Below are 16375 nucleotides of genomic sequence, written 5' to 3'. Positions count from 1 at the left end.
CAAGTAATCCAAATGGATACTATGTCAATCAGACTTACAAAGCCACTGGAAAACTGAACGACGCAGCACGTAAAATTCTAATAGATTCTATAATAACTTGGCACTTAAAACATAAAATAAAAATTGGCAGAAAAGAATTTGAGCACATATCTATTCAAATTGAAGGAACATTCAATGACGACAATGTTTGTCTTTTATTTAAAACTATATTTTTAATGTTTTACTTATTTTTATTTGGATATTTTCTACATAGGCAATATACTTTAATTTAATTGGATCGCGGCCTTCAGGAAGATTGTATGACAAATATTATAATACTGCAAAACGCTTAAAGAGGACGGGTGAACTTGTTTATGAGAGAAACAATATAGGTGGTGAATCCCCAAAAGCTGATATTTCAAACTGTGGAGAAGAAACAGGTGTATTGAAGTCGAATTTTTCTACGTTTTATGTGTACTATTATATACATTTTTTGATTTATTCATCAGAAATTGCCAAGGCTCAAGATTGGTTAAAAATTTTTACGGAGCCGTGGAATGAGGTGCAGGAAAATTGGCGGACGTGTTTCAAAAAACGAAGACAAGAAATTTTAAGCACAAACGGTACACAAAGCAGCACTATTAACGTCTTACAAAATTGGAAGCTCTTTTCACATTCATTGGGGTATAATCTGGTAAGTATAGTGCTTATCATAATTATAGGGCACCTGGTATTGAAATGCTTTAACCACTTCTGCCATAAATAATTTTGGGTTTGTGATTTGAAATATTTGAAAAAAAAATTTAGTGTTTTTCAAACCAAAACCAAAAAATGAAAATCACATACTAAAACATGTCAATACTATATACTTGTACGAATTACAATAATACAATATATATTAACAGCATCAATACTATCTATTTTTAGATTCAAATCGATTTTAGTTATTTGCATCCACATTCGACATCTATCGTCGATAAATGGAAAACCTTTAATCTCAAGATTATCCCATTGCTAAATGCAAAGTTGACGGATCCGGCGCACTTACAACAATTGGAAACAATAAAATCACAAGATAAAGGTTTGTCAGCGCATTTCCTCAAACATTTATTTATTTGTACATTTATTTATATGTATTTCTATACTGTTTTTAAACATATACATAGGTTCAGAACAGCTCATTGCACTACTGCTACGAGTTTTGCTACGTCCAACAATAAAACGAAAAGCAAATACCACAAGAAAGATTTACCGATCCACTATCAAAGATTCGCAAATGTCATTTATTCTTCATGTTGTTACGGCAAATGATGTTGAAAACTGTTTAAACAAGCTGAAGACTTCTCTCTTTGATCGCGGTGAGACCTTACAACCAATAATTATTGCAGCTGGCTATAATTTATGTGACGCTAAGTTTTATGTTTACTTTGATGAAATCAAGTATGAGATGCCTTATTTTTTAAGTGCGTTTGATACGTGTTTTAAGACATTTCATGTGCTGAATTTAAAATACCCCAGTGATAGCTTAGAATTTTGGTTGTTTGTTCAAAAGTGTTTTTATTCGATAAATTTAGAAGGCGACAAGGCATCTCCAAATGTACTGTGTTTAATTAACGATATTAAATAGTATGATAAGAAAACTTTGTTAATAAGCTTACATATATGTATGTGCATATGTATAATAATTCAATATGGTTTCGTGCTTTTTGTGTGAAAAAGTTTTTCAAAATGTGGATTTTCTTGCAATTCACTTTAAAGTTTTACATAATTTGACATCTTCAAGCACCTTCTTTTGTGTACATTGTAGTCACCATTTTGAGGGGCTAAATCCATTTAAAAAACATTTTAAAAACGCGCATTCATGTATTTCTCATTCGGTTAATTCATTGACAAGCTATAACTCATTGACTAACATCAATGAAACTATAGATACTGAAAATATAATTCAAGCAGAATTTCCCAGTGAAACTATATTTTTAACAGATTTTTTTGAAAATATTGTTCTAAAATTTCTTACTAAATTGCACAGCAAATCAAATTTTACCAGAAAAGATATAGAAATGCTTGTGAATGATTTAACTGAACTTTTATTTTTACCAATAGCGACCTTTTTAGAGAAAGATGTACTCAACAATGAGAATGAGGGAAATATTCAAAATATAAGGGAACTCCTATCATTCCTAAAAGATCCATTTTATAAATTTAACACGTTTCATAAGTTGCTAAAAGTTCTTAGAGATAAAGATGCGTGGGAGGATGCTAAAGAATTCGAAATTGATAATAGAGTCCAACCCTTGATTTCGAAAAATTAAATAGTTTTCATGGAAAAGCGGAGCAAAGGTACTATCATGCCAATAAAATTTCAGATAAAAAAGTTTTTTGAGCTACCTAACGTTCTGAAAGATACTTTATGCAATACTTATAAAAGTGAAGAAAAATTGAGCAGTATTGTGAACGGGGCATTATGGAAAGAAAAAATTAGGCTTTTTCCGAACAAAGATGTCATTCCCTATATTATTTATTTTGATGACTTCGAAATAAATAACCCTCTAGGGTCTCATAAAGGAGATCAATCTGTTGCTGCTTTCTATTATACTTTTCCTTCAATACCTGAGCACCATCTTTCTTCACTTGAAAATATATTTCCAGCTCTCTTTTTTAAAAGTAGATATAAAAGCCACGGAAATGAAGCCTCTCTAAAAATTTTAGTGGAAGAAATAAAAGATCTAGAGGAGAATGGTATATGTATTAAAGTAAATGATACAGAAAGACGATATTTCTTTGTACTACTGCTTATCACTGGGGTAATTTAGGGCTGAATAGTGTTCTCGGCTTCACAAAAAGTTTTTCTTCAATATTTTACTGCAGGCGTTGCTTATATAACAAGACAGAATGTTCTTACGTGGTACGCGAAAGTGAGGATAAGCTTCGAAGAGAATTAAACTATATGCAAGGATTACATTTAAATGAGATATACGAAAAGCGAATTAAATTATCTGGTATATCAGAGGACTCTATTTTTAATTCCATAAGCTCCTTTCATGTTACTCAAAATATGTATGGAGACATCATGCATGATGTTTTCGAAGGAATTTGCCACTATGACATCTGTAAGATCTTGCTTCATTTTATTGAAACAAAAAAATGCTTAGATATAGCTACTTTGAATGCAAGAAAGAGTATATTTCAATATGGGGAAACCGAAATTGGTAATATATCTCCTAATATAAACATTTATCATTTAAAACGAAGTAAATTAAGCATGTCTGCTCGTGAAATGTGGACCTTCTGTCATTTTCTTCCACTAATGATAGGTGATTTAATTTCAACAGATAGCAAGCATTGGCAATTGCTATGTCTATTAATTCAAATATTAGATTTATTGATCAGGACAGAATTTGGTGACAATCTTTTAAACGAAATGCAGGAAAAAATCGAGAAACACCATAGGATTTACATTGAACTTTTTGAATCTTCGTTAAAACCCAAATTTCATTTCCTGATTCACTACCCAAAATTTATAAAAAATGTTGGACCATTAAAAAATCTCTGGTGCTTTAAATTCAAATCTAAACAAAGGGAATTATAAACATACATGAATTCAATAACATCGAGAAAAAATACGAGCGTTTCAATTGCAACTAAACGTTTACTTAAATTCTCCAATAGAATATTGCTCGAAAAAGGTTTTGAAGATAAGTATACAACAGGATTTGTTAATAACGGCACAATTTTAAGCAAGACATATTTCAGTAACGCAAGCAATGTTTCGAATATTGAATTTCTTTCACAAAATATATCTGTAAATAGTTCGTATAATTTTACAGATAGAATCACTATAAAAAGTACTTTGTACAAAGTGAGTTATTTTTTACTTTCCAAAACTTTAGATATTTTCGAGATTAAGGACATAATTTTGCTAGAAAGTTACGAAGTAGGTTTTCTTTGCATCAAGCACAAAATTGAATGTTTTTCTGAACACTTCCAGTCATACTTGGTTTCACTGAAAGAAAGTAATTTTACAATTCTACAGCCGTCCGAATTTTACAAGTCACATATAAATCGTTCTCCAAATGGAAATTTATATATAAGACCGAAATTCTATTAATACAATTGGGCAATTCACGACAGTCTGCATATAAAGTTATCTGTTTTAAAAATTATTTCTCTCCAGTGTATTTTGGTTTTTAAACCGTGTTCAAAATATAAACACACAAACAGATAACCTGATAAGCAGGCTTTCGTGAATACACCAAATATATGTTTGTACACATATATATATATATTCTAGTAAAAAAACATGTTTAGGCTAAGAAAAATTAATGATCTCTAAGGAAAATTGAGGCATAGGTGTTTTAAACACATTCTATCCTCAAAATTCAAGTCATTTTTTAAAATATGTTTTGCAAAAATGTTCATGCAAACGGTATGTAATTTTCGTAAAGACTGTTATGGATAATTAAAAATACGCTTTAAAAGCTTTTACTACGCTGTATAGTTTTTTTAGAAGTTAAGTATGTTTACTTTTTCTGGAGAAAATTTAATGTATATTTATTCATACTATATGAACCTATTATTTATTAATATAAATTTCTCGGAGAAAGAGATTTCTGAATAAATAAAATTTAAGTATGGCACTGAAAACTTGTGATTAAAACGATGTTAAAAAAAAGAATGCTTGAAGAGGTTTAGAATAGATTCTGGTTTAACCTTATTTTTGGTTTTTTTTTAACTGAACGTACACATATTCATTTATGTTTAAAACGTTATCTAAAAGACTGTTATGGTTAACTTAAGAAGAGCGGAAAAGGCTTGAACATTGTAACTTTTTGTGAATTATTTTTATTATTATATATTTAAAAGAAATAAATAAGTTTTCGTGAATAAAATATAAATTGTATGTTTTAATCTTTACAACGTTGATATTTAAATTAAAGTAGATATATAACCACAAAAATTTAAATGTTTATTTTAACTATTCTACAAAAACTTTAATGTATCTAAAGGTGTGGTAGTACTAAACTATTAAAATTGTTATCACACAATTTATATTGTAGGACTACAATATAAATAGTAGGACTACAATATAAATAGTACTATGACAATTTTTATCGTTTAGTACTATGTACCACAATTTTTGTAACAATACAATTTTTATAGTAACTTAACAGTAAAAATAGTTAATTCTACAAATTTTGTGGTTATATTACAATTTCTACACTACTTTTTACCAACTTTTGTGGTTAGATGGAAATAACTATTAATGTAAGTCAATTTCACCAATTTTTATAGGTTGGAGCCATACGAACCTACTTTTATGGTTAGGTCAACCAACTTCACATGGTTAAATATCAACCGTTTCTTTTTGGTAAAATTAACAATTTTTAACCACGACTTAAGTAAAGGTTTTTAACTATTTTCTATTGGTTGGTTTCACCCATATTTATAGGTTGGAGCCGTTTTAACATAGTTTTTCGGTTAGTTTTACCAATAAAATTTTTTGAGTGTGGCCGTTAACACGATAACTTGAGCAAAAATCGACATATCTTTAATGAACTTAGTTAACGTGCTTACTTGAACTCACTTTATCTTGGTATGAAAAATGAACGAAATCCGACTATGACCACGCCCACTTTTTCGATATCGAAAATTACGAAAATTGAAAAAATGCCATAATTTTATACCAAATACGAAAAAAGGGATGAAACATGGTAAGGTAATTGGATTGTTTTATTGACGCGAAATATAACTTTAGAAAAAACTTTATAAAATGGTTGTGACACCTACCATATTAAGTAGAAGAAAATGAAAAGTTCTGCAGGGCGAAATAAAAAACCCTTAAAATCTTGGCAGGTATTACATATATAAATAAATTAGCGGTATCCAACAGATGATGTTCTGGGTCACCCTGGTCCACATTTTGGTCGATATCTGGAAAACGCCTTCACACCACTCCCTTTTAAAACTCTCATTAATACCTTTAATTTGATACCCATATCGTACAAACTCATTCTAGAGTCACCCCTGGTCCACCTTTATGGCGATATCTCGAAAGTCCACCTATAGAACTAAGCCCCACTCCCTTTTAAAATGCTCATTAATCCCTTTCATTTGATACCCATATCGTGCAAACAAATTCTAGGGTCACCCCTGCTCCACCTTTATGGCGATATCTCAAAACGGCGTCCACCTATGTAACTAAGGATTACTCCCTTTTAAAATACTCATTAACACCTTTCTTTTGATACCCATATTGTACAAACAAATTCTAGGGTCACCCCTGGTCCACCTTTATGGCGATATCTCGAAACGGCGTCCACCTATGGAACTAAGGATTACTCCCTTTTAAAATACTCATTAACACCTTTCTTTTGATACCCATATTGTACAAACAAATTCTAGGGTCACCCCTGGTCCACCTTTATGGCAATATCTCGAAAATGCGACCACCTATATAACAACCACCGCTCACTTTTAAAACCCTCATTAATAACTTTAATTTGATACCCATATCGTACAAACATATTCTAGAGTCACCCCTGGTCCACCTTTATGGCGATATTTCGAAACGGCGTCCACCTATAGAACTAAGGCCCACTCCCTTTTAAAATACGCATTAACAACTTTCGTTTGATGCCCATATTGTACAAACAAATTCTAGGGTCACCCCTGGTCCACCTTTATGGCGATATCTCGAAACGGCGTCCACCTATGGAACTAAGGATTACTCCCTTTTAAAATACTCATTAACACCTTTCTTTTGATACCCGTATTGTACAAACAAATTCTAGGGTCACCCCTGGTCCACCTTTATGGCGCTATCTCGAAACGGCGTCCACCTATGGAACTAAGGATTACTCCCTTTTAAAATACTCATTAGCACCTTTCATTTGATACCCATATCGTACAAACGCATTCTAGAGTCACCCCTGGTCCACCTTTATGGCGATATCTCGAAAAGGCGACCACCTATACAACAACCACCACTCCCTTTTAAAACCCTCATTAATACCTTTAATTTGATACCCATATCGTACAAACACATTCTAGAGTCACCCCTGGTTCACCTTTATGGCGATATTTCGAAACGGCATCCACCTATAGAACTAAGGCCAACTCCCTTTTAAAATACTCATTAACACCATTCGTTTGATGCCCGTATTGTACAAACAAATTCTAGGGTCACCCCTGGTCCACCTTTGTGTCGATATCTTGAAACGGCGTCCACCTATGGAACTAGGGATTACTCCCTTTTAAAATACTCATTAACACCTTTCATTTGATACCCATATCGTACAAACGCATTCTAGAGTCAACCCTGATCCACCTTTATGGCTATATCCCTAAATGGCGTCCACCTATAGAACTATGGCCCACTCCCTCATAAAATACTCTTTAATGCCTTTCATTTGATACACATTCCAGGGTTTCCCTCGGTTCATTTTCCTACATGGTTATTTTCCCCTATGTTGTCACCATAGCTCTCAACTGAGTATGTAATGTTCGGTTACACCCGAACTTAACCTTCCTTACTTGTTTTGTTTATATTTTTCCTTAGACTCAAGCAATAAAGTAGTATGTATTTATCTGGCATATTTACGAATTACTTTTTGTGTGTTAACAAACAAGCATACGTTCTACCTCATTGATTTTTCATCAACAACTAAACCACTACCAATAAGATAATTTTAGTTTTACTCACACAGATACGGTTTGAATTTTGGGAACCCCTGTTGTAACGTAATGAGGGAGCAATGTACTTGGAGAGTTGATATGAGCACATAAAATAACGTTGCATGCAAGTTCGCGAAAAGATTTGTTGGAAATATGGAGTCAGAGAGTGTTTACATAAACAAAGCACGGCAGGTATTCAGGTTTAAGTTGAGGATTGTTTCTTCATAGGATTTTGTTGGTTGAAACATCTTTGTACATTATTTGGTTAGATTTACATGAAATATAATAGTGCAAGCAAGAAAAAATTTAAATAATTAAATTTAACTAAAATAAATTTAAATAAAATTACACGAAATAAAATAAATCAAATTTAAATAAAACGAAATGAAATGAATAATCAAATTACGTGATAATATAAAAAAATTAAATTAAATAGAATAACATAAAATAAAATGAACTAATATAAAAAAAGTTATAAAACAAAATGTGACTGCTTTTGTAGCGATAAAGACTCTCCCCGAAGGTGTTATGTGAAAAGAAGTGAAATAAAATAAATTTAAATTAAATAAATTGATTTTTAATCGATGAATTACCCATATGTTATCGAAAAATAAAATATGTAAATATGTTACCGATTCGTTATCGGACTTTTACCAATATCTTATCGGAGTTTTATCGAAAAGTGATCCAGATTTGTCATCAGAAAAGTATCTATTACTTGCCGAAAAGTTATTGATGCTATAAAAAGGATATCAGTTTGTTTTCAGAAATTTTGAGATTTGTTTTTGATGTTAAAGAAAAGTTATCGATTTCGTTATCCAAAATGTATCGATTTCTTAGCGAAAAGTTATCGATTTCCTATTGGAGTGTTAACAATTTGTTATCGTCATGGTTTTCCAACGACGACTTATCGGTTTGTTATGAAACAGATACTCATAAAACTTCAATAAAAAACCGATTACAGATGTGTAACTTTTCCCTCACAAACCGAAAAGAAATCAATAAGAAAACGATGGAAAGCTGATCATAAATCGATAGCAATCTGATAATAAAACGAACACTAAACGATATAAATCGCTCTCAATAATAAATCTTAAACAATAACTTGTTGGTATTGGTTATTTATGTTTGTTTGTTTTAATGGTGTGTTCAATTTATACTTATTATTAAGAATTCGTGAGCTTAACACCGGCTTATAATAATTGAATATTCAATTATTATGTTTTTCTGAGAGAAACTGAAAAGAAAGAAAGAAAGATTTACTGGCATATTGCGATGGTATCATTTCGAAACCCGCCAACGAATTCATCGTCAGGCAATTTCGTAATGTTATCATGTTATTAGAAGAATATTTTTCTAAACGGAGTCGCCCCTCGGCAGTGTTTGGCAAGCACTCTGATTGTATTTATGCCATGAAAAGCTCTCAGTGAAAACTCATCTGCCTTGCAGATGCCGTTCGGAGTCGGCATAAAACAAGTCGGTCCCGTCCCGTCAATTTGTGGGAAAAATTAAAAAAAAGGAGCACGACGCAAATTGGAAGAGAAGCTCGTCCTAAAATCTCTTCGGAGGTTATCGCGACTTACATTTATTTTTTAAATGACCAAGATCCAAAAGAGCTATATACTATAGTGGTCCGATACGGTCAGTTAAGACAAATGATTAATCGGACACCAAAATATACTAGCTCACAAAATTTCTTCAAGATATCTCAAATATTGAGTATTAGTTTGCGTTCAAACAAACAGACCGACAGACGGACAAATAAACATAAGGGCATGGCTAAATCAACTCAGTTCGTCATCCTGATCATTCATTGGTGGGTCCATTTCTTCTTCTTTAAAGACTTTCAATTATGAAATTCGTGCCAAACTTAATATACTATTTCATTTTCATGAAAGGTATAATAAAATAAAAAATAAAAGGCAAGGATAGTTAAGGAAAGGAAAAGGGAGGGAAGGAAGAAAATATATTGTAACCAGTTGGGGAATTCCGCTTATTTGAAACCTTCAGCTAACGTTAAATTACTGAACTGTCGAATGAATAACTCCAATATTCAGTATTGCAAAATGGGCTTTATTAGGCTATTTTGGGAGTAGTACCTCACAATCATACTTCATTTCACAACTAACGAAGGGAAGGAAGAAAATATATTGTAACGAATTGGGGAACTCCGCTTATTTGAAACCTTCATATAACGTTCGAATCACTGAACTGTTGAATAAATAACTCCAATATTCACTATTGCAAAATGGGCTTTATTAGACTATTTTGGGAGTAGTACCTCACAATCATACTTCACTTCACAACTAATAGCGTGCTTAAATCAAACTGATTATTAATTCTTCAGCTTTCGCTGCTTTTATACTCTCTATTGCCTTGTCCGCATATTTCTCCTAAGGTCTAGACGTTTCATCTTCTAGAACTGTTGTATCTCCTGCTTGGTTTTTAGTTGTATGCGGGTGTATGTATGAGTAAGAACTCCTAGCTGATGACTACATATGTGTATTTGAGAAAATGTTTTCGCTTTAAGCTGCTGGGTATGTGTATGAAATGTTCTTCGTCGCCTTCTATGTATGTGTGTAAATGATGACTGATGGGTTCATATACACAAGTGTGGTTTGCTTAAATGTTTTTGTTCTTGTGATCATTCACTAACATAGTGCATAGCATAGTGATGCTAATATTCTCTACTCTACTAGAGCAGTGATGATTTTACGTTACAAATAAACTATCGATTCGAAAGGAATTCATATACTGTCTCGAAATTCACATAGTTTCCAATGTGAAAAAAGGCGAATGTAATTGAACTTTCAAAAACTGAGTTGTGAAAAACAAGTTTAAAGATGTAATTTTGCTAAAAAAACGAAATCAAATTTGTAACTTCGGATCATATTTTTTTTTTTATAGATTTTGAAAAGCTGTGTGTATCATCATTGAGCGAAAAAGTTATTATATGAGCGGGAATTCCGCTGCTGACAGATTTGACTTTGAGACAACTTTTTGCGATTTACGTTATAGTGCAGAAATTTTACATCACAGCTGAAGTGTAAAAATAGCTTTAGTGACAGATTTCACGTGCCCTAATTTGAGGAATGGCTCTAACAAAAACAAACTTTCACTAACTTATCTAAGAAACACATAAAGTACGCTTTTTAGTGAAATAGGCTCTTATTTATTCAACACATACTTTAACTTGATTATGATTATGCCCTATTTTCGTTAAGTAAATTATAGCATACTTGTTTATTATAGTAACTTTTTCATAGATTAAACAAAGACTTCGTCTCCCTAGCAACAAACAATCCCAGCCAAAATAATTTTCCCTTAGAAATCCCGTGAAAAGCCCCTCATGCTAACAATTGCTAATTTGAACTGTGGGAGTATTTGAGTAGAAAAGTCTTTGTTAGTCGAACAGAAGTCATACTATATAGAAGTCAACATCAGATGAACATTGAAATATTCGGAGAAGGTTCTTCGAAATATATTTCTCCTCTGTAGCTGCATTCACTTGAACAGTACCTGAATGAATATAATTCACTAATTAGTTAAAATTACTGAAAAATTTGGGTCATGCACTGAATGAGGCAAGCCGATGTACTTGTGTAGGACTTCGTCTATTTGTACCGAATTAAAATATGAACAACATCGGCGATTTGGTTTCGGAGTCCACAGGCTACAGATGTACATACAATATAGCACAAGTCGACATAAATAAGTCCTTTACTCACTCAGTCTGCATCTGCGCATCTCTATACAATGGCTCTTTATTTACATATTGAGGTGGTACATGTACCGCTATGGGAAACAAAAGTGTCCTTTTAAAAACTCTTGGCTGAGAATTTTTTTTGGTAAATAAGCGATGAGTTGCTGAACATCACAGCTCTTTTTTCACCGGCGTCGCCATTTGTCAGAACTAGGAGCCTTAAAGCACCGAATGGCTTCTATATCCTGGCAAACACGCTAACAGCATAACGTGGTAATGTTCATGATCTGATAATTTTTTTTACGAATAAGGGTAACGTTTTTAATTTTTTCAAACGAAGAATTGTACGCTAAAAATACTTCTAAAAGTGATGTATTTGATTCATTGTGCCACTGCGTTCCGAAATAGTGTATAAAAGCCATGTAAACCTGCGGATAGTTAAATAGGACTAAACCAAATTCAAATGTCTCATCAGCAGCGCTATTACTGTTGATATACATACGTGTTTATTTCCTATGATATTATCATTGCAGTCAATATATCAGAATATATATATATATATATATATATTCTGCGAAATCAGTGGCAAATGTGCTTATATGTTTAAAATGGAAACTTACCTTTATGCAGGGTTTATATTTTACTACATGTCCTCCAATGAAAATGGCATATCCTTAGTGTAATGTGAAAATGTGCTAAGTCAACTTTTACGAATTTTACATGAGTGGAAAAAACTGAATAATTTTTGAAATACCCTTCTTTTTTCAAAACTGTGAATGAGGATACCTTAATTGGAATGTTTTTGAGTGTAGAAGCTTTGAAAAAGATAAATAAAAATCATGTATGCAAACCCAGCAGCTGTTTTATGACTTAGTACAATTTCCGCACTCAAAAAACATTTTTTCTTCTGACTTAGCACTTTTTATTCAATATGTTTTCCCATCACTCCTCCCCTTCAATGATTGAAATATAACACAAAAACTATATATTTGACAAAAAATACTATTTATTTTTCAAACTATTTCTAACGGTTCTGATATGGACTCTTTTGCCGGATGGTGCGCAGACAATAACTTATTTTTAAATTCAAACAAATGCTGTGTTGTGTCTTATACTAGGTTCAAACACACACCAAATTGGAAATTTATACTATTTGGGCAATTTATTACGCAATTTGTCATATAATAAATTGTAATAATAAATTGCCAATTTAAAAAAAATTGCGTAATAAATTGTTTCAAACTGCAAATGCAACATTGTAAAGTGTGTTTATTGAGTATACTTAAACGTCAGTGGTGTGATGGTAGCGTGCTCCGCCTACCACACCGGATGCCCTGGGTTCAAACCCCGAGCAAAGCAGCATCAAAAATTTTATAAATAAGATTTTTCAATTAGAAGAAAATTTGTCTAAGCGGGGTCGCCCCTCGGCAGTGTTTGGCAAGCGCTCCGGGTGTATTTCTGCCATGAAAAGCTCTCAGTGAAAACTCATCTGCCTTGCAGATGCCGTTCGGAGTCGGCACTAAGCATGTAGGCCCCATCCGGCCAATTTGTAGGGAAAATTAAGAGGAGCACGACGCAAATTGGAAGAGAAGCTCGGCCTTAGATCTCTTCGGAGGTTATCGCGCCTTACATTTATTTTATTTTTTTTAAACGGCAGTTACGCATGGCTGAACTATATGGTTGGCTAATCTAATCAGCTGATTTTATGTCTTTCATTTCACTGGAGTACGGATTGTCAAAAGAAGATGGAAAAATCAAAATGAAACCAAAACATTGAACACATTTTCTTACAACACACACAAATTTCAAAGTTTTATGTTTTCATTCCATTTCATTCGCCTAATAATGTGCGTGTTCATTTTGACAGTCTGAACAAAGGTATGTTCTTGCTGTAGAGATGAGCCAACCAGCTACCAAATTACTATTGTGTTAGCTAAATCGAGTTGTATGAACAGCACTCAATTCAAATCGAAATTTCCTCAATTTATTTTTCTGTTTGAACATAGTATTATTCCATAACGACAACCGCCACATACTTTATCTACAAACTAAATGCTAAATCTCTTAAACGTTGTCAATAGAGTAAACACTTGGGTGTAATTTTTGACTCCATACTCTCTTTTTCTAGTCACATTGACTTCATTGTTTCAAAATTGGTGGCAATGGTTGGGTTCAGTAGACGTAACACCAGGGACTTTAAGGACCCTATGCCGTTGAAGGCACTTTATATATCCTTGGTCAGAAGTGGTCTTGAATATTGCTCAATAATATGGAATCCTTTCTATGAATCTAACTCCTATAAAATTGAGGGAGTTCAAAATTTTCTTACAAATATTGCTTTACGTATGCTTCACTGGCCAGACGGCCTCCCATCACATATCAGCAGGCGCAAATTGCTTGGACTTCAGGCTTTGCATGACAGAAGAACTTTTACCTCACTCATGCTTGCCTATAATGTAATAAACTTTAGCACGAATTGCTCTGGTTTATCTAATTTGTTCATTCCATATATTCCACTGTGTGATCTTCGGCATAATATATTACACAGGCCGACAGCAGCTCAGACTCAGGAACCGGACTGTATATTTTGGAAGGATTTTGACCCGATGAATTGAAATCTGGCCTCAAAATTGCTCTGTCAGCTCTGGGTTTCCAGATATCCTAACCTAAATGTGCGAAAAACACCGTTTTGGCCCATATTTGCGGTTATGTAGCCTTGCAGAAGTTTTTTCACCAATATTAAAGGATGACATCTTTGAATACAAGTCTTGTTCTTTCAAATGGCGTTGAGTTTGCTCAAATATCATTTTTTGTCGCTGAGATATCGTATTTTGAAATTTTGTGGTGTGGTAGGAGTGGTTTCTAGGGGTTAGGGAATACGGAAGTTGATGGGTTAACAGTTAAGTTGGTTAGCCCACTTGTGGTATGACATATCTGGATAAATAAGACTTATTTTTGGAAAAATATGCGAGTAAACGCTGTCCCGCAAACTTATGGTGTGAGAAAAAATTTTAAGAAAAATAAGACTCAGTTCAGGAAAACTAGTAATCGACTATATCAAGTCTATGTTATCTCAATCGATTTTCAGGTGTAGGGAAATTTAGAAACATGAAAATTTCAAAATGCGATATCTCAGCGACATAAAATGATATTTGAGCAAACTCAACGCCATTTGAAAAAAACAAGACTTGGATTCAAAGATGTCATCCTTTAATATTGGTGAAAGAAAACATCTGCACGGCTACATAACCTCAAATATGGGCAAAAATGGTGTTTTTTTGCACTTTTAGGTTAGGATATCTCAAAAACCAGAGCTGATAGAGCAAGGCCAGATTTGGATTCAGCGCATCATAAACCTTCGGAAATATATGGTCTGGTTTCTGGGTCTGAATAATGGTTGAATTTTGTCAGCCTGTGTTATTTATCGAAATAACTCATAAAACGAATTATGCTATGAATGAACCTATAACTAGGACTATACATCTGCATTGCAAATAGATTCAGTAGTGTTATTAATTTTAATAACAGCTTATATAAGTTTAAGCATGAATTGTTTTCCATTTTTAACTAGTCTGCAAGAAAGCATGTAGTTATCGACATGTAAAAATTGAAGTAGATAAAAGTCAGCGCAAAGCATTTATCAAACACCAAAGGCATGTCTGAATTGGGTGAATCCAATTTCAAGGGGTGGTGTTCTCAACCCTCTCAAGGGGTTGCCAACGCAATGTATAGCTTCTCCAACCCAATTGTCAACCTTACCTACCCGTGGCGAATCATGTTTCATTGACATCCGAGGCTCTGGCGACCCCAAGTTCATCATGTAGCTAGGTGGTGGGGAGGGCGGGATGGCCTGGAAGGTTTAATGTGGTCACATAAATCGTTCCCGAGATGGTCGGGCTAGTACCTTAATAGTGCTTTGTTACCAGAACGTACCGGAACTATGTCCGGCAAAGGACCATCAACATCGGCCCAAAGCCTTCGGGGAGTATCTTTATCGTTAATACAACAACAACAACAACAACAAAGCATGTACTTTTAGACTGAATGAATTAAATAAGTAAATAAAATGCGCGCACAAAGAAATGACTAGTAAGTCAGATTGATATTATTGACTGGTTGACTTAGCACATATTTTTTTTGAACAGCTGATGACTTAGCACATTTATTTATATTATTGACTGGTTGACTTAGCACATATTTTTTTTGAACAGCTGATGACTTAGCACATTTACACATCGTTGCCCACAGCACGTAAAAATTAAAAATTTAAATATTTTTTTTTGTGATCGTTGTATTTTGAATTCAGTTTTAAAACTGCATTAAAATACAATTTTTCAAAAAAAGTGACTTAGCACATTTTCACATTAAGCTAACGATATATGACTTGCCTAGAATTCGTTCAATTTGCATGTTTTGATGTTTTCAGCGAAAATTGGCGAAATTAATCACAAAACTTTGACATCATCGCACAGTGGTTTAGGTTGTATCGTTAAGCGTAAGAAAATATCTCAGCTTAACTTGAATATATTTGAACAAAACTGAAACCGAAAACTTAGAGGTCGCTAATTACACTCAAAGAAAAAGGCTGGTACAATCGAGGGAACTACGGGTCAATTCAAACGATATTTCTGTAGAAACGCACAAATTGTTTCTTCTGAATTGAGTGTTTCGAAGGGAGGAGGTGACCCCTCAAAATATAATAGTGGCTGTTAATATGACGAAAGATTTCTGTGGCAATGTAGTCATAAAAACAAAGTAGAGAGCGCAAGTTAATCTTTGCAATCAACTGATACATTTGCATAATATTGACAGTTGTTAGCGATTAAAACGACCAGTGAAATCAGTCCTTTTAATGGAAAAGTGAGTTAGATTGGGTGAGAATCTCTAATTTTAACAGAATATTTTTAACTTGAGACCAACAGTTCCTCTTCTATTGGTATAACCAAATAAACTTGTTCTCTTGGCAAAAAAATCGGTTGACCTAACCATAATTCATTCAATTTGACAGGTTTTTCCCTA

General features: G+C 33.3%; 1 long non-coding RNA gene across 1 annotated transcript; it reads left to right on the top strand.

Moving 5' to 3' along the window:
- The first annotated feature begins 346 nt into the window (after positions 1–346).
- On the top strand, positions 347–1019 carry LOC137246895 (uncharacterized). The gene is made up of 3 exons (XR_010951733.1): positions 347–419; positions 489–673; positions 907–1019. It is a non-coding gene; the product is annotated as an uncharacterized lncRNA (long non-coding RNA).
- The last annotated feature ends 15356 nt before the right edge of the window (positions 1020–16375 follow it).

Source organism: Eurosta solidaginis, chromosome 3, assembly GCF_040869045.1.
Source record: "Eurosta solidaginis isolate ZX-2024a chromosome 3, ASM4086904v1, whole genome shotgun sequence".
NCBI classification, from domain to species: domain Eukaryota; kingdom Metazoa; phylum Arthropoda; class Insecta; order Diptera; family Tephritidae; genus Eurosta; species Eurosta solidaginis.
The sequence above is the reverse complement of the archived record's forward strand: the minus strand, read 5'-3'. Positions and strand labels throughout refer to the sequence as shown.